Below are 27,221 nucleotides of genomic sequence, written 5' to 3' on the forward strand. Positions count from 1 at the left end.
TTGAACTACCCATAGCTAGGAATCCCTCCTAGAATTTGTGACAAAATTGAAGAGTAGTGAAGTTCTCAAGGAAAAACCCTGAAAGTAGTTCCAAAGAGAAAAAAGTAGATAATCCCTATGTCTCATTTTCTAAAGATAAAATCTCACCTCATGTTTCCCTTGAATAATTTTCTCTTGATAAAAAAATGTGAAAAGAAAAGCTTCGACTACTAAAAGTAACCTTGACAAAACTAGAAAATTGAAACCCCAAAAGAAGAAAATATATTGGCATTGAGCAGGGATATTTTGACAAGGAAACCCAATAAGAGGAGGATAGAAAAATGATACATGGAAAAAAAATTTAAAAAATTAGTCTATCTTATGAGAAAGGAGGTTGTTGAGGTTTAGAAGTAAGAAAGACACTATGAAGAAAGTTAAAGAAGAGGAAGCGGCTTGTAAAGTAAAGAAAGAGTATACCTTTGTGGATCCTAAAGAAACCATTAGTTCTAAGGAAAAATATTATGAGAAAGAGGAATAAATTGAGGATTCAAAGGATGAAAATTCTACTCATACTTTAGTAAATCAAAGGAATGTGCAAGAAATGAGGAATTTAGAGTGTAATTCCCTACCCATGTAGGAACTATGGAGGAAAACCCTATTCAAGAAAGCCAAATGAAGAGTGCTACTATTGAAGGAAATGTCATGGGTTATATTGAGACCCTACACAATAGAACTATTGCATCAAAATAGGTCATTCCTAATACTATCTCAATGGAATAATTTTATTCTTTTGTCAATTCAATATGTATGGTACAAGATGTTCTAATAATCTGAGAAAACTAAATAAGTGGTTTTTTAGTGTTGACAACACTACTATGGTTTTCTAGACTTGGTTGTTATCTTTCTATTTGTATAACATGTTAAGAATTCAAAGGACTTCATTCCTACTATTAGGTAGATAGGGTCATGTTCTAGATAGTATGTTGAACCTTTCAATAGCTTTGTACCTTTCTACTCTTTGTACTCAAGTTATTGGTAATTCTTATCATATCACAACTATTCTTCATGGTTCATGCCCATTATATGTTTCCCAATCTCATGAAGGAAGTTTTTGATCGATGAAGCATATATAATGGAACATATCTTGATGTTCTTGACCTTATGCGGACTTGAATCTTGGCTTTCCAATAATTTCACATCTAGTAGTTTCATCATCCTTGCCTCTCTAAGAAATATCTTAGTATGAAAAACTATACTAAGGAAATTTATTTATTAGATATCAGATTGAGGGTTATAGAGATGATGAAGTTAAAAGGCTTGAAAGGTATTTGAATACTTTTATAGAGCTTCAATACAAGATAAGATTAAATAAGTTAAGTTTCAAAACATAACATAAGATTATTGGTACCCTAAAGACTAAGTATAATTTTAAAAAAGATGAGAAAACCTAAGGTGGAAGAGGTGGAAAATTTCAAGATGGAATTATTAGGTCAACTCAAAATGAGCAAATTTGTAACAATGTGCCAAGTGATCCTTCTAGGTCCTGATGGGCAAATCCCACTAACAATCAACTCTAGGATGTTTTTAGGCTTTAACAGGTTTTTTCTAGCCTATCTAGCATGTTACCATAAACATCTTTTAGTTTCCATACCCTGCAAGACAAAATGCATAATCCACCCAAATGTTGTCAATGCATTTTCACAAGTCTATGACAGCAGCAAGACAAAATGATGGATAACTTTTGATTTTTTCAAATGACTCCTTGAATAAATAACCTTTCTAGATACCCTTTATCCTTGTCTAAAACATATGTAAGACTTAGATGCAACTCCTTTAGAAAATATTTGAGATTCTACACATTGCCCCTATTTTCATCAATGAAGCAATAGTGCATTTACAAATAAACATATAGAAATACTCAATGTATGGACTTCAAACTTTGCATAGGCTCCTAAAATGACTTCAATTAGAAAAATTTACTCTCAATTTCAGTCTATGGGTTCCCTAACCCCAAAAGCCCCAATTCATCTTCTCAAAACGCTTGTTCCTAGGGCATCACCAATCTCACACGTGCCAAGCCTTTGTGGACTAATTAAAAATTCAAAAATCTATGTTTTATCACTATAAAAATGAATCAACTCACAAACATTGCCATCCTTAAGGAAAATCTCTTCCCAATTGACTGTCCCCTCCAAAGTACCCTTGTTTTCACAACTTTATTTGATTTGGTGGCCACCAATCTCAAGTTAGATCTTCATTTCATGGTTAGAAATATTTGTAGAAGTTAGATAAATGGAATTCCATGAAGAAACAATGAGAATTTCATGGAACGAACATGATTAGATGCAAAAAATTACCAAAATGCTTAGAAATAAGACTGCTACAGCCAACAGTATAGAAATTTGATGAACAAAACTTCAAGTTTGAATGCTAAACTGAGTAAAGAATCTCAAAAAATGTCTGCTAAGATGTTACCAATCATTCCAACATGTGAAAGCACACACAAAGCAAAGAGATCTTCAAATTACTCTTGAAACCAAGCACTTTCCTTCTATTTTTATGAGACAGTCTGTACAATCCGTGTTTACAGTCTATACAAAACAAATATTTATAGACTTGGGAGATAGAAACTAACCCCCTTAACAAAATCCAACTAGTTTCACTTCCTATTCCTTCATAAAATTTAAACTATGGACTTTCCCTCCAAAATGCCCATGTAGCCATTAGATTCAAGATTTAAATTTTTTAACTATCAAGCTATGTTTTTAAAGACCTTTTTGAATCTTTTAACTTATCAAATGACATGCTAAGGTTATGATAACCTATAGGACCCTATCAAAGGACTCTCCTACCCTATGAAATCCCTAGATCCTATTCAATGGCTCAATTACAACTTTTCCAACATTGAAATCCATCAAGACATCATACAACATTATGACTCTTTTATGCTTTCAAATGCCATGATTGGTAGAAGGATTTCCCAATTGACTCTAGGAGATTCTCCATGACCTCTGTGATGACTTGGACCTCCAATGTGCCTCTGATAAGCATATGATGCTCCTACATCACAGCCTGATGACTTGGACATCCAATGTTCTTAATTTCAAAATAGATACGACTTTTTCATTGTAACATGTAGGCACAAATCTCATAATTTTAATCATGTTCATCATCATTGCTTAATGGTGTAGGGGCACCAAGGTCATTCTATGAAGATATATTCATTGAAGACACCAAGGACTAAGGATCCAATGGACTTCTAATAGAGGGAGACTTTACCCTGCAAGTGGACTCCACTTCACAAGCCCAACCCTCAAACTCAGGGTACTCAAACAACTTGGATCAACACTTAGGAACTCCCAACCACCAATAGGCCTACAAAGGGAAATACTTCTTAAATGGTTTCAACACGTGAATTTTTGGATGGAAATGGTTATTATAGACTCAAACCAACAAGAAAAATCTCAAACTTGAGGTTTCTCAACACTCAACAAGCAAATTTCAAAACTGTTACCAGCACTTCCTACTAGGACAATTTCTAGTTTTAACGGTCAAACTCCCAAATCATAAAAAGAACCCCATTTTATTTTTGAATTTTTAAACACTCTTCAACATCCCCTAAGATATTCCAAAAGATTAACCAACAACTTAGCGCCAGCATCAAGTTATGCCCACTTTGTGTTACAGTCCTAAATGGCCAGTTTAGGCTGGGTTACAAGGAAAACATAAACAAATGGGAGCATAGACTTGGTTCAACCCCTTGGATGTCTAATATATATCAAAATTGACCTTCTACACCTTCACTTGAGTCAGATTAATCAGTTTAGGAGCTTGATCCTTCTTTTTCCTTCAAATCTAGACTAGACATAAGATTTTGTTCAGTCTAGGGCTTGCTGGTAAAAATAGATGCCATGCTCCTACAGCCCTAATTCTCTTCCATCTCAAAGAACCCTCTCCTAACTTATATTCCACAAAGAAACATTGAAATCCCGTGGTGGTTCTGCAAATCAGGATTCCATCTTGTTGAAACTCTCAAATTTGGAGTGAATTTGACCTACCTACACTAAAACTGATATAACTTTTTTTGTGTACAGGATAAAGACCTTAAACCAATTGAAATGGAATCTTGACTCAACTCTCTATCCAACCATATAAGGCTTGTACCACCACCAATCCATATAGGCTATACATAATTGAAAAAATAGTAAAAAATGCAAAAAAATGAGTTTTTTATTAACCAATGTTGTCCACTATCTATATAATGACCTTTCCACGTGTGGGGATTGAACTATTTTCTCTATTAGCTCCAACTAGCCTAGTAGACCCTATCCCTAACCTCATTCTATCCCCTTCAATGCGGGAACATTTTCGAGCACACCAAACCAAAATGTCCCTAAGGGTCACTAAATGCCATAGGGGTGCGATCTTTGATGGAGCATATCTCAGAGTTTGTGTGAGGTATGGGTACAATTCTAGTTCCTACAAGACCATGTTGTATAGACCTACAATAACCTCTCTCAATTTTTTGAGATCACACTCTGTTTTCATTTTACGATGCCATCTCGAGTGATGCTGAAACTTGCAGTATTGGCCAGTACAAAGTTGCCAACTGCCAAATCTCTCTCACCTTTCATTGTGGGATCAAATTTTCTACTCTATTGGCTCCAAGTGGTCGGGTAAACCCTATCCCTAACCTCATTCTATCCCCTTCAGTATTGGAACATTCTTGAGCACGTCGAACCAGAATGTCCCTAAGGGTCACTAAATGCCACAAGGCTGCGATCTTTGATAGGGTATATCTTAGAGCTTGTGTGAGGTATGGATGTGATTCTAGTTCCTACAAGAAAATTTTGTAGAGACCTACAATAACCTCTCTCACTTTTTGGAGATCACACTATGTTTTCATTTTACGACGCCATCTTGAGTGATGCTGAAACTTGCAGTATTGGCCAATACAAAGTTGCCAACTGCCAAATCTCTCTCACCTTTTGTCGTGGGATCAAACTATTTTCTTTGTTGGCTCTAGGTGGCCGAGTAAAACCTATCCATAACCTCGTTCTATCTCCTTCAATGTTGGAACATTCTCAAGCATGCTGAACCGGAATGTCCCTAAGGGTCACTAAATGCCATAGGGCTATGATCTTTGACGGGGCATATCTCAGAGCTCATACAAGGTAGGGATGTGATTCTAGTTCCTATAGGACTATGTTGTAGAGACCTACAATAACCTTTCTCACTTTTTGGAGATCATAGTCTATTTTTATTTTACGATGCCATCTCGAGTGATGCTAAAACTTGTAGTATTGGCTAGTACAAACTTTCCAACTGCCAAATCTCTCTCACCTTTCATCGTGGGATTGAATTGTCTACTCCATTGGCTCTAGGTGGCTAGGAAAACCCTATACCTAACCTCTTTCTATCCCCTTTAGTGTTGGAACATTCTCGGGCATGTCGAACCAAAATGTCCCTAAGGGTCACTAAATGTCATAGGGCTACAATTTTTGACAGGGCATATCTCAGAGCTCGTGCAATTTATGGATGTGATTCTAGTTCCTAAAGGATGGTGTTGTAGAGACCTACAATAACCTCTCTCACCTTTGGAGATCACACTCTATTTTCATTTTATGATGCCATCTCAGGTGATGCTGAAACTTGTAGTGTTTGCTAGTACAAAGTTCCCAACTACCAAATCTCTCTCACCTTTCGTGGTGGGATCGAATTGTCTACTTTTTTAGCCTCAAGTGGCTAGGTAAACCATATCCCTAACCTTATTCTATCCCCTTTAGTACTGGAACATTCTCAGGCATGCCAAACTGGAATGTCCCTAAGGGTCACTAAATGCCATAGGGTTGCGATCTTTGATGGGGCATATCTCAGAGCTTGTGTGAGGTATGGATTTGATTCTAGTTCCTACAGGACCATGTTGTGGAGACCTACAATAACCTCTCTCACTTTTTGGAGATCACACTCTACTTTCATTTTAAAATGCCATCTAGGGTGATGCTGAAACTTGAAGTGTTGGCTAGTACAAAGTTGCCAACTGCCAAATCTCGCTCACCTTTCATCATGGGATTGAACTATCTACTCCATTAGCTCTGGGTGGCTAGGTAAACCCTATCCCTAACCTCATTTTGTCCCCTTTAGTGCAAGAACATTCTTCGGAATGCCAAACCAGAATGTCCCTAAGGGTCACTAAATGCCATAGGGTTGTGATCTTTGACAGGGCATATCTCAAAGCTCATGGAAGGTATGGATGTGATTCTAGTTCCTACAAGACCATGTTATGGAGACCTACGATAACCTCTCTCACATTTTGGAGATCACACTCTATTTTCATTTTATGATGCCATCTCGGGTGATGTTGAAACTTGCAGTGTTGGCTAGTGCAAAGTTGCCAACTACCAAATCTCTCTCACCTTTCATGGTGGGATTGACCCGTCTACTCCGTTAGCTCTAGGTGGCTAGGAAAACCCTATCCCTAACCTCATTCTATCCCCTTCAGTGATAGAACATTCTCGAGCACGCCAAACTGGAATGTCCCTAAGGGTCACTAAATGCCATAGGGCTGTGATCTTTGATGGGGCATATCTCGGAGCTCATGCGAGGTATGGATGTGATTCCAATTCCTACAAGACCGTGTTGCAGATACCTACAACAAAATCTCTCACTTTTTCGAGATCACACTCTATTTTCATTTTACGATGCCATCTTGAGTGATGCTGAAACTTGTAGTATTGGCCAGTACAAAAGTTGCCAACTTCCTAATCTCTCTCACCTTTTGTCATGGGATCAAACTATCTGCTCCATTAGCTCTAGGTGGCTTGTTAAACTCTATCATCAACCTCATCCTATCCCCTTCAATGCAAGAATTTTCTTGGGCACGCCGAACTAGAATGTCCCTAAGGGTCACTAAATGCCATAGGGCTGTGATCTTTGATGGGGCATATCTCAGAGCTCGTGTGAGGCATGGATGTAATTCTAGTTCCTACAAGATGGTGTTGCGGAGACCTACAATAATCTCTCTCACTTTTTGGAGATCACACTTTGTTTTCATTTTACTACGCCATCTCGAGTGATGCTAAAAGAGCTTTTGAGCAAAGAGTTTGATTGAGGAATTGTTAGAAGCATTCCAAAGCTCATGATGCCCTTTATCAAAGTATACCCCACTACACTAATTACAAACACTCCATGTCCTTATTCATTATAGAGAGTGTGAGAGATAAAAGAGTTAGACAATGTGGAACCCACATATTGACCCACTCACTTGACTCACACTAATCCCAACTACACTAAACACACTTGGGACAAAATAAATACAGCTCTCATGTCCAAATAGTCCATGTACTAACAAATCAATTTAAAAAAGAATGTGTTTTGAAGAATTCTTCACTGTCTAACAATTCAACCTACCTTGTATTGTGCCAACTCAACCAACCAAAAGAATATGTACACTATTGATTCAAGAGTCCCCCCTATAGTAACATTTTAGTACACCAATAAATAATAGAATGGGCATCAAGGAGTTTTGTACTTGAAATTGTCAATTTCTCCTTCACTACAACTCTCTATACACACACACCTACTCTATCATACTCTCATTTAACCTTGAAAATTATATATATATGAGGTATGCCTCTATCTACATAAATTCTATAGAGCCAATAAAACATACAACCATTCTTGAATTGACATGTGCAATTATTTGACAAAATGAAATGTTTATCCATAGCAATATCATTTTCCTACACCCATTCAAAATAATTTTCAAATTAGTATTGGACATACTCATGAGACTAAGATCTATCATCACTAATATAAAAATAGTATTCTCTAATTATTGTGTGGTCTTCTTCTGTACTATCAAGAGAATGTGTGTGTGTGTGTGTGTGTGTGTGTGTGTGTGTGTGTGTATTATGTGTGCAAAAATAGCAACATGGATAGAATGATAATATAGAGCTTTCAATTAATTTTGGGGATACAATTATAGTTCTATGCAAAGTCAAAAACTAATACAATTATATCAATTAGGAAAGTGTACTTACACATCTTGAATTGGTGGTCTAGCCACTAAGACCTATGGCTATGCCTTGCATACTTGTAAAAAAAGTTCTTTTTGAAATCTGAAATAAAAATTAGCTACATTGCATTATTGTATAACCAACTCATGTCTATATCCTTCACCTCCACTTTTAAGTATACACTTAATTTACTTATATACCCTTTTTTGGACAATTTCCTTTCCAAAATCTTGTCTATAACCCTCATGAAAACATGAAACAAACTTCACTATCCCGCCACACTCAAAGCACTTGTCATTAAAGAAAGAGTTTATATAAAAGAAACAACCATCATCTCTAGGACATAAAAAAATGATGTAGCAAGTCTCTTGATTAGTTTAGAAGAGCACGTACACCACACTCCTCTAACATTCCATTAGTACGCAAAGTAGAATGCATGGAGCACAAAAGTTCATGTTGCATTGAAAACTCCACATTATAAATGCAACAAATACTTCAAATATTAAGAGGTACACACAAAAAATGGCTTCAAGGCTTCAAAATTCCTTTGTGATATTTTTAGTATTAGATGTATCTTGCACAAAAACTTGAACAACATTGTTTGAATCTCCTCCAAATGATTATTAGGGTGTTAGGTGCAGTCTCAAATGACAATTCTCAATTTTAAGACATCCTTCACATTTAGTGACACTCTTTAGTTAGATTGCCAAGAAAATTGAATTTGATACTTCGTAGCATTAATAAGTTTCATATCACAATGTGAAAGTGATACATAAACATAAAGTTTTATGAATTTAATGTCATACATAAACATATCATATATTAACTAATAATGTCATAAGTCAAATAATGTCATACATCAAATATAGAATGTCATATACATCAAATGTGTATCGAATATGTCCACTGATGCCTATATATATACATTTCTAGATCAACTATATCTTTTCCTTCCCATGAGGGGAAGGAAACAAGTCTCTCAACGTCCTCTGCCATCGTGTGGAGGGAGATGGTGGAGATGATGAGGTCCTCCTGACATGCTCACTCGACCTCTTGTTGAGGTTGTTCTCCAACTCCAACTGATACAAAGAAAGTAGATATGAATCAATATTAATTATACATTAAAATAAAATATGTGTACACACAAAATCAATTATTTTCTTACCGCCATCAAATAGTCACTTTGTAAGTCCACCTCGAATGCTCGTGGAAGATCGGGCATGACAAGACCCTACAAAAATTCAATAAATATAATCATTTATAAATAAAATTATAAATTTTGAGACTAACTACTATAAACAACAACTAAAACGAAGAAATTTTTTTCATACCTCCATCAATGGCTATGAGCTAGCCACAACTGCGGCCCCTCCACTATCAAAAGACTATCGAAGATGAGGAGGTGTGTTCACCATCATGAGATGCATGTCATACAATACATGTTACATCTAGCATGAAACATGAAATAAATGTAATCAAATGAATTAAATTAACATGAAACAATTGTACCTGTGTGAAGCTCGTACAATGTCTATGCTTTGAGTCCATAATAAAGGTTCAGGGTCTTGTGGAGAACTGATGCACATGCATATTTTTTTTTGTCAATCCTTAATATAATTACGTAATAAATATATGTATTAATTAAAATGATTAAATTGATACATACCTCTGGACTCATGGAAGGGACAAAAAATGGGCCTGGAGGATCGTTTCTAGGCCCAGCAACACTCTGACCCTAAATTTTGAACAATGTCAATAGATGCTAATTAATTATTCATTCACTATACATATGAAATGTGATCAAATTAGTAAATTATAATTTTAATTTACCTGTGTGTCAATGCCAAATGTGTTGTTCAGGAACTGATCGCTGACAAGCCCATCATCTGCACCATCTCCAGCATGAGTGCCAAATGTGCATAGGGATCCACATGAAGTGCACATGTGACCATGACACATAGAAGGCTCCCCCTCAACTAATGGGCTCGTGTAATGGATGAGGGTCTGCGTCAAAGCATTAATAGCCCTTAGAGTGCTAGCCTCTACTTGTTCCTTCACAACTGAAGGAATAGTCACATGCACACGTTGTGGCTTGAGCACAGGTACCCTAATTACATTAGGGTCATGACGTGCTCCCGACCTATTAAATGATGACCCCCCACCTCTACCCTAGGAGTCTAATATATCAAAATAATTGGGGATCTCCCCAAGGATAAACTCACAATATAATTTCTTCAAAAAATACATGGTGACCTCATGATTGTTGCAAGAAGGGGCATCAAAAACCATCCACCATCTATCCCAAAAATTATTTCTAATAGCATCGTGTATGCACCAATGGATGGGGAATCATTTAGTACCCTCTCTAACAGTATTTTTCTCACCAAGTTTTCTAAATAATGCACATATACTACCTTTTGGTATTTCTTTTATTTTTAACATCTTCATATGACAATTTATTTGCATAAAATCTTTTTTGTTCATCCCTCTTAACCCGCCAAATATCTAACTAACCACTAACTAAGGCTATCTAGGTGTTAATGGATTTGAGGGATGATGCCAATTGAGCCCTCATTGCATTGGTTTTTTTGGATTCTTTCAACTGAGCAATGAGTCTTTCTAATTCAATTTTGCCTCTCACTATTTCATTTATTATATTTTCTTGTGTGCCTAGCGGAGGTCTTGCAATTGGTTTGGGTTGTGGAATTTGTTGTTCTTCTTGAGGAGGGTTTTGGTTTTGAGGTTCTTGAGGGTTTTGACATTCTTGTGGATTTTTCGGTTGATTATGGACAATTCTTGATAGAAAATTAATTGAAATCCAAATAAATAAACAAATCCAAATGAAATTTGTAAAAACCTTACAAATCAATATAAAAAACCTACAAAACAATATGAGAAACATATCAAACAATGCAAAGTTAGGTTTATATCACTTACGGCATCATCATGGGTGCACTTGTGGTCTTGGATTTCGTCGACGAGGAGGCATATTGGAAAATAGTGGTGAAAATGTTAAGTTTTCAACTCATGCACGCACTACTCACTGTAGGAGTAGGACAAAACACTAATAAAAATGATGGGTTGTGGGTTTGCAGCCCATCATATATACTTTTTTTGTTTTGGTAATAGTGCGTACGTGCTATAGTGTGTACGTACTATAGCGCACACTCACTATTTAAAATAGGAAAAAAAAACCACTTGTCACCTTTTTGGCACCACAACTCAGTGCATATGCCCAATAGTCCAGCTAAGGTACACAAAATATGAATCATAATTTATCAACAAATTCATGTAGCAACCTATATAAGCATAGTATGGTGAAGAAGACACTTTCAAAGATTAAGAAATAATGAAGTAAAGATTATTTGTTACTACAAAAAAATTAGTTTAAATGAAGTATATGTTTTTTGATAACTTGAGCCATGAAGATAAATCTTGTTACATTGTGGAGGTTTGATAAGTATTATGGAATTGTTTTTTGGGGATCATATGGAGTTTTAGGTATTTTAAGAAATTCAAAATATATTTGGTCAAATCAAATAAAGCTAATCCATCTCCAGGCTTCCATCATGACTCACATAAATAAATTTATCAGTCAAAGTAGAATTATTTAGGTACAAAGGGGAACTATTCATTAGAGTATCAATGGGCAAATAACTCATGATATCATTGATACAATTATAATACTAAAGAACCACTAGAAGAATCAACTACAAAGCCTAAGGATCTATATCGCTTAATTGAACACTTTGCCCTTAGTTGTTGACACTTGATATTTTTGGTAAGGACCATAATATACAACTAGGAACACCTAGAAGCCTAGAGTCATAGAAAAAAATCCTTTGTAGTTTCTTATTGGATGTAGTGCCACAAAATTTTTAGTGTTGACATAGGATTTTTCCCAATAGGATCGAAACTCTTCAGGGATGATGAAGATGCATGAGCGTGCATCTAATAATGAACATAGTTTTCCTATTAACCAAGTTTGATATGATATTTAGGAAAACCATAGTTACACCACCTTGGGAGATGATATAACAGAGAGACAAGATTTGGGATGGGAGGACAAAGGGGCTTTAAATTAGGGATGGTTGGGCGATAATAGGGGAATGATGTCGAGAGATATTATGATTTTGTCTAACTTGCTAATTTCCATTGGCAAACTCAGTAAGACAACAAGTTCAAGTGGGAGCATGCCATTTTTTATCATGTCTATTCTCTTAGGTTTTCTCTATATTCCATGTTATGGACATGGCATGAAAGGAACTCAATAAGGTGACTTGAATTTCTACATTATTTTTTGCTGGTCATGAACAAGCTAATAGGACCTAGTAACAAGTATCTTTAATTATAAAAGTATCAATGTTATTTAACACATTCATCACTATCTCCTTGTTAATTATGACTTTGCTTCCATTGTACATACTAGTCTCTCATATGTGTTTCAATTACCTACATTATACCTAATTATAATGTATATATTCAATGTAGTAGCTAAAGTTTTAACCTATATCCAAAAAAATAAACTCATAAAGTGTCTAATTGCATGAAACTTAGGATCTTACTAGGTTGATGATAAGCACTAATGTTGACAAGGCTGACATAAATCTACACAATGCACTCATAGAAGGAAATTAAAGCTCCAACTAATTAAGGAGTTACTTATTTCACTATCACTGTAAGAGATTCTTGATTTTTTGTATAAAGAGCAGATGTTGTCCCCTAGTAAAAAGGAAAGTATCATATTAAACATCAACCAGGAGAATGTTAACAAGAAATAGGGAAAGGAATAATTAAAAAAGTACCCAAAGAAACAAGTGTCTAATACTCCAATCAACTTTATGAAGCATGGAGTGTTTCTTTAAAGTTCAATCTACTTTTAAGCTATAATGAAAAGAAATAAAAAAATACATAGAATAATATCCATGCAGCTATTGAATATCTTGATATACAAAGGTGTTGAGTGCCTTGTGGAATCTTTCCTTAAAATTTAATCTTCTTGTAAGCTTTAAGAAGAACTAGACTTGATATATAGTAAAAGTTATTGAGATCTTAAAATATTAGAAGATTAATTACAAATAATCTAGTATTTTGAAGGAAAATTAGAATATATATTTGTGTTAGCCTATGATCATTTGAAGGTTTTAATTAGAATATTAACCATGTGAGTGTACATCTATATATTTATACACACATACATACATACATATATAGATAAATAGACACATATACTCTGCTACCAATTTGGAGGAGTCTTGCTCTATAGAAAATTCAGAAAAAAAAAAATTTGGAAAGTTTTTGTAGCAAGAAACATTTAAGATCACTTTTGTAAAACACAATCCTATACAAAATGATACTATGCAATAATAGACCACATTTCACATACTTTAGGGCATCTGGAGTGACCATTTTCTTTTTCTTGTCATATGGATGAGGAGCTCCTTCATATGCTTGTAGACTAGAAAGGGCTAATTCACCCCACTTAGTTTTGTGTGGAATCATCCAAGATGACATTTCAAAGTTATTCCCAAATAAAAAAAAACTCCATAACAAACTAGAAAATCCACCTCTCTATAATTGAAAAATATCATATGGCTTACCCTCTAATTTTCCTCCTAAGAATTCTAGAAGGTGCCCTAAAATGGATGGGACCATGGGATGGCTTGTTATTCATTCACTTTCTTAAGAAGTGTAGATACTTCATTTTTTGGCATACAAGTCCACTAGACAAATAGATCTCTTCATAACACACAACCACTTGCAATGCATATAACAATAATAAATGATTGTTAGATTTGTCCTCTACACAACTAGGATTTGCAACTGAATTAAAGTGGTTGCAATACATGAGATAATTGAGATAGTTATAACAAATGGAAACAAATTCATTTTTATAGATAATTTACCTTCAACTTTACCATTTAGCTAATAAATGTGAAAACACAAAAAAAGGCCATTTAGATTCTAATTATTCTATAAAAAAATCACTTGCATGGTGAACACCATTTAGATAGTAAATATTCTAAAAAAAAAATTCCCTCTAATCATTAAGGATTTGACATTTATTGCAAAAAAGTGTCAATCATCCCAGTACCCAAATATAAAACATAACCAAAAAGTAAAAATCCTACTTTGGATGTTGAAATATTTATTGCTCGCCTCCAATTTTTCTACATGCTTATGTATGGTACTAGAACCATTAGCACATTATATCTGTTTCTTATTATATTTTCTTAACATGGCTTAAAACACACAACAGTATTTTATAAATTTATTAGGTATGTCCTTTGTTCAATCTTGTCTTATTATTGGATAAGCATACCATTGATTAGATATGTACTTTGTTCAATCTAGTCTTATTATTGCATAAGCATACCATTAGTAATTAGCTAGAATTGCATCCAGTAGCCATATATGCATTCTCCAAGTTGCCTAAAGTTTGGGTACACTCACATTACAAATAGTTTCTAAGGTGTTGGTTTTGTTTTAATTTCTATTTTTATCCATTAAAAAATAAAATGATCGTAAGTATCTAACATAATTGCAGCCATTACTATTCACAGCTTTAATATGTTATTTAATTAAAAAAGATACATGTCAAAATGGTTGATAGTAGTTCCTTCCAACATGCAACCACACTAAAATAAGAAAAATTGAGAATGTGCAAGAGGATTGCAAACTGCTATTCCATAAAATAAGAAAACCCTCACCACATTCATGATATACAACATAGTTGTTTTAGATATGAAATTATGATTTTGAATTTCACATGAAATCTAAATACTGCTATGCTACTTTCTTCACAAGCTATTATTAGGCATGAAATTTCATAAACAATATACTTTTCATCAGTTATATTAAGCATGTGGTTTCATAAACAACATAATTACATATATTAAATATATTAAATCAACAAGCCTTAAGATATGGATTACTATCACTATCAATTTCACATAATGATCTATGAAGTATGCAAGTTTTCATTGCACTCCAGAGTGGAATCATTGAAAACTCCATCTTTAATTGCTAGGATTATGCATTTACTTCTAGTAGAGCATCATGGTTTAAATGGAATAAATTGCTCCAAAGTCTTCATGAATAGTAAAAAGGAAGAAATATCAACAATTTTTGTGATGAATGGAATTAATTCACAACTTATCACCACCACATTTTCTATGCTTTCTACTATTCTTGCAAGTATGTAAAGGTTAAACTTTGTAATATCTGTTTTGACAATAACATATATCTTGTATAGATGGGACCAGGATACCCAATCCATTTCACTATTGGTGTAGTGTCCATAGATAGAGATCTTAATTTACATATTAACAATATATAGAAATGCACAAACAAACCTTCTCTAATTTTATGGGGATGCATGTATGAAACTTGCAGTGCCAAATGCAACTAGTAGCTATCAGGAACCACTATTTATATGTCTATTAGATGTGCTCTTCATTGAACAACACCATCACAATTTTGAAGTTGCATAAAATATGGTGGAAGGCCATCAATTCCATCTATGTATCTACATATGTCTAAATTAGTCTGATTGACCATATTTAGATTTGCCATCATATTTGAAATGTCAATAGAAGTCATTACAATGAGATTTCATAGGAGTCTATTCTTTTAACACACTTGATGACATGTCACTATTTTTAGCTCAAGCATGCATCCATGTAGCTCAAGCAAATCAGCTAAACAACCAAGAAACTCAAGCATGCAGCAAGTAGCTCAAATAGCTCAACCAGACAACCATGTAGTTCAACAAAACAAGAAAGCATCTAATGAAGGTCTAATGAATAATCAACAGCTTGATAACCATTTCATTCCAATCCATAATTTCTTTGAATAATCCCTCTAACTTTATACAACCTTGTGTGTGTGTGTGGGCGCGCGCGCACGTGTGCCCCTGCATGTGTAATTGGACACAATTTATTAGGAACCTACATACATACAACCTAACTAACATAATTATTTCCCCGTGATCCATCATCAAGAGATAGTGAAGGAGAAAATAAAAATATTCATAGTTTCACTACAAAAAATATGTATCCATTAGCTATAACCCATTACTCGATAAGTAAAGATGTAATATATATGGGAACAAATTTGAAGTATCTCCATCATTAAAAGGAATCAAATTAATCCACAAGAAAAATGATTATAAAAGAAATCAAAACATTGAATGAAACTTTGATTTGCAAATATATTTATAAAAATAAATAGCCTAACCCATCGGATTGTGATCATAGTACACAAAATGAGGAAAAAAGAACAATTGTTCATTTACCTTTCCCACAGGGCCAATTTTGGATGTAAATTTGAGAAGAAATAATAATGTTGTAAAGATGTAAGTTGCGCCAATCATAGAGAGACAATATCCAAGGGGAAAATAATGAAAAACCATACTATGCAATGAAATTTGTAAGTCTAATACATTGTAACTTAAAATTGGGCTATGTAGGAACAAATCCAATGAAACAACAATTATCCAAACATATTTTATTTTAGCAATTAGATCTAGGTCAAATATATACTTAGAACACTAGAAGTATCCCCTTGTTAAGAAGCTAGAGGCCATTGCATCTCATAATTTCATGTAAACAGGAACATACTTATTCGCAATCTACTGCAACACTACCTCATTGGGCCATGGTCATTTTGAAGCAATCCAATGTTTGATTCAGAGGAATTTGAATTTTGATTTAGATTTTGAACACAACCAAATACACACACGTAGAGGACGCAAAATTCATGGTGGAGGGTTTTTTGGTGCTTGGTGTAGGAAATGACATCGTGCAATTGCAATTTTTTGGTGAGAGAAGATAGCAAGCCGAAAACCAGTTTTGGGCAAACATGATTAGCTCTCACAAAATAATTCTTCTTTACATTTACATTAATGAGGAAGGTTTTATTTGTTAGTGGTTTTTTTGTATTTTATAGGTAATTTTTAGTTAGATTTGAATTTCTATTTCTATTCTTATTATTATTATTAAGGAAGGTAATTTGATTACTTCATTTCTATAAGTATTATCTAAAAGAAAGAGATCTAAGTGTTCTATTAATTTTTGTTAGATATGGGTTTGTAAGAAACACTATCCATGAAATATTGGATAATAAGTTTGAATAAAAAAATTACATAGTTGAATATTAAAAGAAATATCACAACAAAAGTTAAAATAACATTTGGTTATCAACACCAATCACAATGTTGGAGTTGTCACAAGACTTCCCTTGAAATGTTCTCTTTACTAGAAATAGGCACATGGATTATTCAAGATTTGATATTTGTACATCAATTAGGAATTCACAATTCGCAAAATAAAATAAATAAACTAAACATCATATTTCTACTATATATATATAATAAAAGAGATTAATTACTAGTATAGATATCTTAAATATATCTATCTAGAGAACTGTAGATAGATATCCATTATAAAGTGATTAAATTTTAATTTACCAAACGAATTTTTTTTATTTTTTTTGAGTAAAACATTATAGAAAATGCACAAGACAAAGGAGACAATAATTAAACCATTTCAAAAATAAGATCGTCTAGAAGAAATTAATATATAGTGACTCCTTTCATTTCCAAATGAGGCTACATCTTCTAAAATGGTGAATAAAATCTCTCAAGCCATTCAATAAAGTGAAGAGAGGAAGTACATTAAATGACTAATTATCTAATCACTTATTTAGTGGTTTGTGCTTAAGCGAGTAATTGTAGGTGACTAATTATCTAGTCACTTATTTAGTCATATATTTAGTACTCTATTTAGTCATTTTATCTAATCACTTATTTAGTGGTTTGTGCTTAGGCGACTAATTGTAGGTGACTAATTATCTAGTCACTTATTTAGTCATTTTATCCAATTGATTTTGTGATTTTACTTCTTGATCAAATAAGTCACATATTTATTCACATATAGCTATACATTACAAAGAAATAGTAGAATGTGATTAGTTTTAGTCACATGACTAAAGGTTATAGTGGGGTGACTAAAATTTTTAGTCACATAGTCACATATTTGCTAAAATGTACTAGTGACCTAGCTCAAAAACTACCTCTTTTGACTAACAATCTGGCATTGGTCACCCCTCAAATCTCATTAGACCTAAGACCTAGCCCTAGCCATAAGAAGTTCAAGAAAACCCTAGACTGGAAGTCAAAATGGACCCTGATGTTAAAATTAGCCTCATAGAGTCAAATTTAGATACTAGGAAGGGTTCATAAAGCACCAAGAGAACTAGTAAATGTCTCCAATTAGAAAAATTTAAGCCCCCCCAAGAAAGATTCCACCAATGTCAAACTTGCAAGAAAGAAGATATTGCCTTAGATCAACAAGCTAGCCCTAAGCCCTCTTAGCCCTTCCCACATATCTGACACCATAGAGGCTTCCCTAGCTAGGAGTGGGGTGAGAGATATCACTTCCCATAGGAAAGAAACCAACAAAGACACTAGGAAGAAAGGGAAGCACAATCATAGTAAGGAAAGATTGGAAAGGCTGGAGTAGTTAATGAAGGACTTGGCCAACAATCAAACTAGTATATGCCAAAGATTTGATACTTTGGTGGATTTTTCCACCAAGTTCATGCACTCCATTGCCACAACATTATACTCCTTCTAGGCTAACAAAGAGGAGAAGGACTCGGGCAAAGCTACGAAGATCACCCGATCTATCTATGGGTTCCTAGTGGAGGACTAGCTAAAGACCATCCTGGGTAAATTGGTTAAGGTGGAGAGGGAGGATGTAGACAAGGATCTTCTTGAGGAAAATAAGGAGGACAAGAAAGGGAAATAAGAGGGTAGCTAGCCCTAGTTCTAGTTTTTTTTTTCTCTAAGTTTTTTTATGCTCAATACTATGAACTTGGTACCCTCTAGGGGTTTAGCTTTTATCGCTATGTTGATTAATAATAGCATTTTGTTTAGAAGCTATTGGTTTATTTTATAGTCTATTATGCACATTATATTAAGCACTAATAGTATAGTCAATTATGCTATGGACATATTCTATTTTTTGAAGTTTAATGATAGCATAGGATATATAACTGGGAGGTTACGTTTGGCTAATACTTTAGCCTTTTTGTTTCTTGGGGTTAGCCCCACATCTCTTTTGGCTACTACTTAATACTTAAAAAATAATACGATAACACTTTGACACAAGAATTGGTAACCTAGAAACTATTAAAGTAGAAGGTAAAATTGAGGTGGGGATGACACCCACAATGCTTCACTACTGTAATAATAAAGTTTTCCTATTAAGGTTTACAATTTATCACTTCTAGTGATCTAGTCAGTTAAGAGTAAGAAGGACTATTAGGTTCGCCTTGTGAAAGGATTTATAATATACAATAAAGTATGCACTTTATTAAGATATTTTTCAAGGACTATTAGGTCTACCTAGTTAGAGAATTTAACTAATGCACATGTTAGGATGAATTAGTGGATTGATCTTTCCTATGCAACTTATTTTGTTGAATAAGACCCTCTAATGTAATCTGATCACTTGACTATGGTAGATGAGTCTCTTCCTTTCCTATATATTGTTCGTTGCCTTCTAATTACTCTTCTTTATCATATTCACTTCTCTGAAATGTTTTTTATAAAATTATATTCAACATGATGGTGAAACAAAGTAACTTATATTTATATCTATCCAAAATAATTATATTAACAACTCAACTACTAAGATATAATAATAGTTTCAAACATTAATTTACCAAGTCAGCTCAATTCTGATACTAAGGTCCAATTATCCACTTAGGTGATATGCTGACACTTGGGAAACACAGTGGAACTCGACAGTCATGGCATTTAGTTAACACTGCACACATGGTTCACATTGATCACTTGATGAGAAAAGATGACTTTGTCAACATTGGTAGATCAGTAGACACTACTTGAAGCCAAATGCTTAGTTGACACTACAACAAGGTAGATACTATCAAATCAATTGACATTTCTCACTACTAGATTGCTTAACATTGTTATCATGGTTCTCCGCGATAATACTATTACCATGCAAAATGATTGAAATATTTTGGCACTAATTGACAATATGTCTTTCTATAGGGTCAAAAATCTCCCCCTTTGGCATTAGTGAAAAATACACTTGTGATGCTCAAAATCTTCAATCAAAATATTTCATTAAAACTCCCCTTATATATGTTCTTTTCTTTGTAACTCAGTTTATATTGAAAACTCTACAACACATTTTAAATCTAAAACTTTGTTTTCTTTTAAATCTTCTTTCTACATATCTTCTATACAATTCCTTTTCTATACATATTTCCTCCATTATACATATCTCCCTTTATATGCATATATACATACTTTCCCCCTTGTTTTGGTTTAAAATGCCAAAATTTATAAGGTTATACAAAAAAGAGAGAGGAAATCATGGTGTAGGTTCAAAATTAAAGACATGGTCTTATCCCAATTATCTTGTGGTACCTTTAAGATGTGTAGATCAATTTATGACTCTCAATTGACAATTCCATCATATTCTTTGCAATAGATTTTTTTTGGTCATGAATCAATGTCTTTGCATGAGAAATTTGCTTTTGCATTACATCCATGTGTGTAATTATTAGACTCTAAATTTATGATAGGGATGTCCATTATCCTAGCCTCTTCTCTCAGTAGCTATGCATGTAAGTCAGTCAAATATCTAATTTTCACAAAAAGTGTTGAGCTTGAACTTGGGTCAAGTGACAACTAGTTTGCACTTTCCTTTAAATTAGTATCAATCTTTGTCAACTTATTCTTAATATCCTTTGTAAAATTGGTAGTATTACTCAGTTTTACAAATAGACATACAACATTATTTTACACTATTCTCTAATATAACAACAAGAGTTGATAACTCCACTTGATCGATAACTATTTTTTGTGCTACATTTTCTAGTACTTTTCTCTCAAACTTCCTTTCAACCTTTTCTAGAACTTTTTCTAGACCATCTGCATCATCACTGAAATTATGTAAAATTTCAACTAATTGTTCAATGATGGGGACCATTTCATTTACCTCTATAGGCAATGTATCTAGGAATATATGTTTGATATCCTCAAGGACTTTGCTTCTATCTCTTTCTTCCCTCAACATCTGCTGCTTGGCTCTTTTATTTTGAAGTTCATCCAATAGGTTCATTTTCTTGGCAAAAAGATTATATTGGTCCCAATTTGGAATCACAATCTCTTCATCTTGGTCAATATCATCATTGACCTTGTCTCACTAATACATTAGGGGTCAAGACGTCAATTTGTGATGGCGGGCAAATGTAATGTGTTTTTGGCTTCTTTTTTCAATTATAGCTCAACGATGTCGCAATTGCGACACTAATAGGATATAAGAGGAAAAATAAAGGAATACGTTGCTCATTTGTTTGAGGGAAATGTTGATGGATGGAGGCAAGGGAAAGTTTGAGGGAAAGTTTGTACAAGATGGTCACACAAGAATTGGGGCAAAGGAGCATAGAAGAAGACCAGCCATCGGTATGAGTGTAGACAACTTAGTTGGATGGGGTATCTAAGGGTGGGGTGTGAAGAACTGGCAAAGGATAGAGAGAAGCAAATGTAGGTTTACCCTACTATTTTAAGGCCATCCTATCATCTAGTCCATCAATATCTATAACCTTAGTAGCAGTTCCCAGCATACCAAGGTAATGATATAGCTAGAGCCATTGAAAGGAGACTTGTTGCCCTCTACTCTAGCCACCTATTTGACATATCGAATAAAAAATGGAGGTGCAATAGCAAGTTGTGTTTGATCAAGAAGGTGAGCCATCATTTTAAAACCTTGATGGTCTGCCCCATTAGAGGTAATCTCTAATTACAAAGGAGAATTAGATTCTTCCAAATACAATAGCATTAGTCAATGTAGTATAAGACTTTCAATTTTTTTTGTGATTTAACAGACACCATCAAAAGATTATATAATTACAATAACTTATCCCTGATAGTCACAATGTAGGGTTTAGAGAATTGGACTAAGAAAAAGCATCAATATAATGCCTAATTCACTAGATGATTAGGAATGTGATCTTTCCTATGCAGGATTAGCGTCTAGAGAGAACCACTTGTGAATTTTCAATTTAGCTATCTATAGAATTGATTGTTCATATGGTTCCCTTAATATTGGAGAAACTATCCACTTTATTGCATCGTATGGTCCGACTGGTTATTGTAGTTTCTTGTCTTAAATCAAAGCTACACCATTTCTAAACTACAAGAGTGCTTGGAGTTATCTTTTCTCACATGAAAACAACCAGGTGATTTTTTCTATATGAAAATATGAAGGGATTCTACAATTGTGTAGCATATAAAAAGTTGCAGCAAATCTCAAGAGAAGAATTGTAGTGTTAAACAAGGAGTGGAACATGGAGTGGTTATTTTGGGGTTTGACAATTGTTTCTTCTGGTTTAGTTTTGTTCCTGCTCAAGATTGCAACAACAATATGGTGGAAGCCTCTACAATTGAAAAAGCACTTTGAAGCCCAAGGAATTAGGGATCCTCCATACAAACTATTCCGTGTGAATAACACAAATATATCCAGGCTCATCGATGAGCAAAGAGAAAAACCCATGCCTGCACTCTCACATGATATAGTCCCTCACGTTCTTCCCCATATTTACTAATGGACTAAGGCCTACGGTACACTTACTATTCTCCATTTAATAAAGAACATAATGCTGACATTACAGATGAATACATAAAATAATATGCACTTTTAAGCATTGTTTCAATACAAAATACCACATTGATTTAGAAGAAACCAAGTTTCTCCATAAGGAAGAATATTATTGCAAGTGGAAATTAAGAGGTATTGTTGAAATTAATAGGCATTTGCATAATCCCAATAGAGAGGAATGGTGAGGTTTAAGTTACTCCTAGCAACCTATTATAAATGCTCACAAATAAATTTGTACACATTCATTGGTTTCTTCTTCCTCCCAATTTATTGCAATCTCTTGGCTTTTTTTATGTAATTTTTTTGTACTTATTAATGCAACTGACCTTAAAACCACTATATCACACACTTGTTTTTTCTTACAATGAACTCTAGCATCAGCAATGTTAAAGATTTTAGCTATGATAGAAATCTTTATCTCTAATTTTTCTCTATGTATTGAAATTGAGATAATACCTATGGATTTTGTTTATAGTTGGATATTTCATATAATATTATATGAAGTGACATGTGTATATTTCTAATTAAAGATACCAAGCTTCCACAATCCACATTGAATTATGTAGTATGTTTGTAGAATTTGATTGTGTAACATTATTTTTATAATTAACATTTCAAATCATACACCATGATCCAATTTTTAGTTCATTGAACTCTTTCATCCTGATGATAGATCATGGAGTATGATTCAGATGGTAGAAAACATGTTTTGGAGCTAGAGGCTGCTATCTCAGTAGTATGAGTAGCAAAGCAGTTAGGAGCCATAAATCTTCATGTTGAGGGTGATTCACAAATGATTGTAAATGCAATAATAAAAGGGATATGGTGGCTTAGCACTTGTAGAACTACATAGATCAAATTAATGCAGAATTAGGTTCTCTCGATGACTCCAAATTATCACATTTGAGAAGACAAGGCAATAAAGAGGTCAACACCATGTCTGATTGGGCACTATCAACTTCATCCATTGTGATTATTTCTTTCATTTATTTTATTGGCCACCACCAACTTCATCCATTTAATGAGGTATGCAGGAAATGATAGTGATGTGATGGGAGTTCTTGGTGATCCTTGCTGAAAGTGCCATGTAAGTACCATCAATTAGGTTGATAATGATTGAGAATGTTTTTCTTCTGTGCCCCCAGAATTGAATCCTTGATACAAGCTAGATTTGGTAACCACATTGTTGTTTGAGAGGCTTTTTGCAATTGGAGTGATGGAAATTGCTTTCACTTTCACTTGCACTAAGAAACAAAATTCTTATCATATGAAGAGTAAGAAGACTAGGGTTGATAAAATGTTCAATTTTATGGACAATAAATTAATGGTGACTATTTTGCTTTTGCTGAGGGAGCTATTCCACCAAGTTGATAAATGTCACAAAACAAACACCGACATCCATTCCAAGATCATGGTATGGGCTCTGCAGTTGGATGATCATGGTATGGGCTCTACAGTTGGGCATTGGGTGGAATGGAGGAGCTTTTTGCAAAGTCCATTCCAAGAATTGGGGTAAATTTGGGTGGAAAAAGGAGTGAACTGTCAAGGATTAAGGCACCAAGTACATGCCATTTTTGGTGGTTTGATGAAAGATTAAAAAATAAGAGGATTATAGAGGTCAGAAAGGGATAGTTTACAATGAAAATGGTGGTAACGATCAAGTTCTTGGATGAAGACAGAGAGAGCTTTGTTTTTCACTTTGTGTCACATTTTCCATATAATTCAACATCCTTGAACTCTCAAGAATCAATCCTCATAATTATTATGAGATTAATCTAGAATTTGAAGATTCTTGAATGTAAACAACTTTGGTGAGAGAATGTTTTACAACTCATTAAAAGACAAGCTGAGAAATTGTAACTCTACTAGTTCTCCAATCCAAATTGAGATACACCCCTGAATTTTGTTTTGCAAGCCAAATACTCAAAGTTTTGTGCAATTTACAATAGGAAGAGGAATAATATGATCTCCATCTTCACTGCTAGCCAGACTTTCTTAGCTTTTCTAAACCTTTTATTCTGGAATCTTCATCAAAACATAATACAAATGGTGAGTACTTCGTGGCCTCAATTTTATCAACATTTTTGTACTTGTTCCCCAAATTTATTCCTAAATTTGGGATGGATTTCGCTAAGATTTCATCAAATCCTCCCAGTGCCTCCCTAGGAACAATTGTTTCCATAATTAGCCTTATGATGGCTTTATCTTCACCCAGCCGCAACACCCAAGCCATAATAATGAAGCAAACATCTATGTTGGTTCTGTGTCTATCCTCAACTTGGTGGAACATTTCCCCCTATAAAACTAAGATGTTGTTTGTTATTCACAAAATTGAACATGATTATCAAGTCTTAACCTTTTTCTCTATCCACGAAATGGGTTTTTCTACTTAATGCAAGTGAGAGTAAAGGAAGTTTCCATCTCTTCAAGTTGTAGAGAACTTCACAATTGGGATTGAAAGAACCAAAAAAATGCTCACGAAGTTTTTTCTTGAGGCACTCAAAACAATCATTCCCCATCATAATCAATTTGCTTGCCAGTGATCACTTGTCATCACAACATAGATCACAATGAACTTACATCACATCTCTGATGTCACCTGCTACATTAAATGGCTGTAGTTATTTTTGGCCAAAAGAGGGGTGAAATTATCATGGAGGATTTCCCATATCCATCCTTAAAGATTGGAAATCTTCCAGAATGATTTTGTGTACCTTGAGAGTTAAGGCCCAGTTTGACAGTTTACCAGCTTCCTTATTGCCTTGCCTTCTTATTTATTTAGAGCATCTACACACACCAAACTACCAATCAAGGGTATCGATTCAACTTGTTTGCAAAGTTTTCTCCTTTCCCAATTCATTAACACCTTTCCCTTTCAGGGCTTTCCAGGAATCTATCCTATTCTCCAATCCCCTCAATACATGCCCACTGACTCTTTAAACATATCTGATCCACTCAAACTCATGGAAACTTCTGATCCATCTATTCCTTCTAACTAAAGACATATGTTCCCTCATGAAAATAATGGCTCCCTTGACTTGTTACAACACTAACTTGACTTCTGATTAGATTCATTTCATGGGCACTTTCCATTCCTTCACAAGACCTTACAAAATCTATAACTCTTCCAATACTTTGAACCATTGGATTGACTGTGACTGCCCCATCATACACTTTTGAAATTGACACCTTATATTTATCCTTACAAATTGAATTTTCAATTTCTCACTCACACAAAGGACATTTCTATATCACTTGACTCATTAGCTTTCATAACCTTCATCAAACTAGCCAAACCAATCCTTTGATCCCACTCGAAACACGTAACATCAGTTCATTGTCAAACTGTGATAGGCATGCATTATTCCATTGAGACAGTCACAAAGTGGTTCAGAGACCCTCTGATTCCTAGCCATTATGATACAATTAGGATTCATCCTTGCATGCACTTACAACCATTATACCTTAAATAAATTCCCTATGTGAGAAAAATCATGACTGATCTATCATATCTCTGTTTTATGCAATCTGAGACAACTTTTCATGGTTTTGTTTGATAAAATACACATGGATTCTTGTCCATGGGTTCCTGCAAAGAAGAGGAAATATAATACAACTTTTTCCCCACCATCTATTTGAATTTGGGGTCTTGGTCCACATTTTATATTACAGATTTATTTGTACAAAGTTACAGATTACCCTAGTAAGGGTTTGGACAACTTGCACAAAAAGTTGAATATCTTTTCATCCACATAATGAAATTAAGTGCTTCACAAACCAAAATAAAGTAGATTTGACCCTCTATCATCTACAACAAATGGATCATCAGATGGGTACCAATATTGCTAGAAAAGGACATAGAAATTAGACTTCTTTTTTACTGATCAAAGTAAGGATTATGCAGGAAGCCTTGTTTGCATTGATTTCCAAACTTCATGTATCAATTTGGGTCCCTTTGTTTGCTCATTACAATATTATTTAAAATTTGGCTTAAAAATATTTTTTTCCATTACATCATTAGTCTAAATTATCGATGTAATTTATTATACTTATTATGCCCTGCTAGGAACTTAATTAGTTTTGGCCTTTAATCGAAGCTTGAGGTGTTCTTGCATCATACTCCCGAAGAGAAGTCTAAAGTCCTCTTAGAGAAAAATTGATCCAAATCAATAGATTTCTTCCTAATTTATTCCTCTAGCATCCATGTGGCTTCCAAGTTTTATAGTTTTTTCGCATTACATCATGTGCCTTGTCATTTTGGATTCTCTAGTATCCACAATAGCTTTAATCTATGTTTCCTTTGTCAATGGTAATTCAGACACCTAGTCTTCGTCATTTAGTGTTGAATATGTTTGTTTAACACCTTCATCCATAAAGTCTTTGAACATGGTCAAATATTAGATATTGAATATAGGAGAAAGACCTATATAAGGTGGTTACAACAACTTGTAAAAAATTTCTCCATACTTTCCCAAGATCCTGTAGTGACTAGTATTTGCCATTATAATCTTACCCTAACTATCTT

The sequence above is a fragment of the Cupressus sempervirens genome, chromosome 3, assembly GCF_028749045.1.
Source record: "Cupressus sempervirens isolate cs-2001-9-10 chromosome 3, ASM2874904v1, whole genome shotgun sequence".
Taxonomy (NCBI): Eukaryota; Viridiplantae; Streptophyta; class Pinopsida; order Cupressales; family Cupressaceae; genus Cupressus; species Cupressus sempervirens.